Below are 2,463 nucleotides of genomic sequence, written 5' to 3' on the forward strand. Positions count from 1 at the left end.
CCCTCAGGCGAACTACACGCAGAGGCAGGGCCAAATCCAAAACTGAGCCCAGGGAGCTGTGTGAACAAAGAAGAGAAAGGGAAATCTCTCTCAGCAGCCTCGGGAGCGGCGGCTTAAATCACCACAATCAACTTGATATACACTGCATCTGTGGAATACATGACTAGACAACGAATCATCCCAAAATGAGGAAGTGGACTTTGAGAGAAAGATTTATGATTTTTTCCCCTCTTCCTCTTTTTGTGCATATGTGTATGCTTCTGTGTGAGATTCTGTCTGTATAGCTTTGCTTCCACCATTTCTCCTAGGGTTCTATCTGTCCGTTTTTTTTTCTTAATTTTTTTCTTAATAATTATTTTTTACTTTAATAACTTTATTATATTTTATCTTACTTTATTTTACTTTATCTTCTTTCTTTCTTTTTTTCCTTCCTTCACTCCTTCCTCCCTCCCTCCCTCCCTCCTTCCTACCTTCCTTCCTTTCTTTCTTTTTCTTTCTTCCTTTCTTCTACTAATTCTTTCTTTCTACTTTTTCACCCTTATATTCTGAGCCGTGTGGATGAAAGGCTCTTGCTGCTACAGCCAGGAGTCAGTGCTGTGCCGCTGAAGTGGGAGAGCCAACTTCAGCACACTGGTCCACAAGAGACCTCCCAGCTCGACATAATATCAAACGGCGAAAACCTCCCAGAGATCTCCATCTCAACACCAGCACCCAGTTTTACTCAACGACCAGTAAGCTACAGTGCAGGACACCCTATGCCAAACAACTAGGAAGACAGGAACAGAACCGCACCCATTAGCAGAGAAGCTGCCTAAAATCATAATAAGTCCACAGACACCCCAAAACACACCACCAGACATGGACCGGCCCACCAGAAAGACAAGATCAAGCCTGATCTACCAGAACACAGGCACTAGTCCCCTCCACCAGGAAGCCTACACAACCCACAGAACCAAACTTAGCCACTGGGGACAGACACCAAAACCAACGGGAACTACGAACCTGCAGCCTGCAAAAAGGAGACCCCAAACACAGTAAGATAAGCAAAATGAGGAGACAGAAAAACACACAGCAGATGGAGCAAAATAAAAAGCCACCAGACCTAACAAATGAAGAGGAAATAGGCAGTCTACCTGAAAAAGAATTCAGAAAAATGATAGTAAAGATGATTCAAAACCTTGGAAATAGAATAGACAAAATGCAAGAAACATTTAACAAGGACCTAGAAGAACTAAAGAGCAAACAAACAATGATGTACAACACAATAAATGAAATTAAAAATACTCGAGATGGGATCAATAGCAGAATAACTGAGGCAGAAGAATGGATAAGTGACCTGGAAGATAAAATAGTGGAAATAACTACTGCAGAGCAGAATAAAGAAAAAAGAATGAAAAGAACTGAGGACAGTCTCAGAGACCTCTGGGACAACATTAAACGCACCAACATTCGAATTATAGGGGTTCCAGAGGAAGAAGAGAAAAAGAAAGGGACTGAGAAAATATTTGAAGAGATTATAGTTGAAAACTTCCCTAATATGGGAAAGGAAATCGTTAATCAAGTCCAGGAAGCACAGAGAGTCCCATACAGGATAAATTCAAGGAGAAATACGCCAAGACACATATTAATCAAACTGTCAAAAACTAAATACAAAGAAAGCATATTAAAAGCAGCAAGGGAAAAACAACAAATAACACACAAGGGAATCCCCATAAGGTTAACAGCTGATCTCTCAGCAGAAACTCTACAAGCCAGAAGGGAGTGGCAGGACATACTGAAAGTGATGAAGGAGAAAAACCTGCAACCAAGATTACTCTACCCAGCAAGGATCTCATTCAGATTTGATGGAGAAATTAAAACCTTTACAGACAAGCAAAAGCTGAGAGAGTTCAGCACCACCAAACCAGCTTTACAACAAATGCTAAAGGAACTTCTCTAGACAAAAACACAAGAGAAGGAAAAGTCCTATAATAACGAACCCAAAACAATTTAGAAAATGGGAATAGGAACATACATATCGATAATTACCTTAAATGTAAATGGACTAAATGCTCCCACCAAAAGACACAGATTGGCTGAATGGATACAAAAACAAGACCCATATATATGCTGTCTACAAGAGACCCACTTCAGACCTAGAGACACATACAGACTGAAAGTAAGGGGATGGAAAAAGATATTCCATGCAAATGGAAACCAAAAGAAAGCTGGAGTAGCAATTCTCATATCAGACAAAATAGACTTTAAAATAAGGACTATCAGAAGAGACAAAGAAGGACACTACATAATGATTAAGGGATCGATCCAAGAAGAAGATATAACAATTGTAAATATTTATGCACCCAACATAGGAGCACCTCAATACATAAGGCAAAAACTAGCAGCCATAAAAGGGGAAATCGACAGTAACACATTCATAGTAGGGGACTTCAACACCCCACTTTCACCAATGGACAGATCATC

Source organism: Lipotes vexillifer, unplaced genomic scaffold, assembly GCF_000442215.2.
Source record: "Lipotes vexillifer unplaced genomic scaffold, Lipotes_vexillifer_v1.1 scaffold683, whole genome shotgun sequence".
Classification (NCBI taxonomy): Eukaryota; Metazoa; Chordata; class Mammalia; order Artiodactyla; family Lipotidae; genus Lipotes; species Lipotes vexillifer.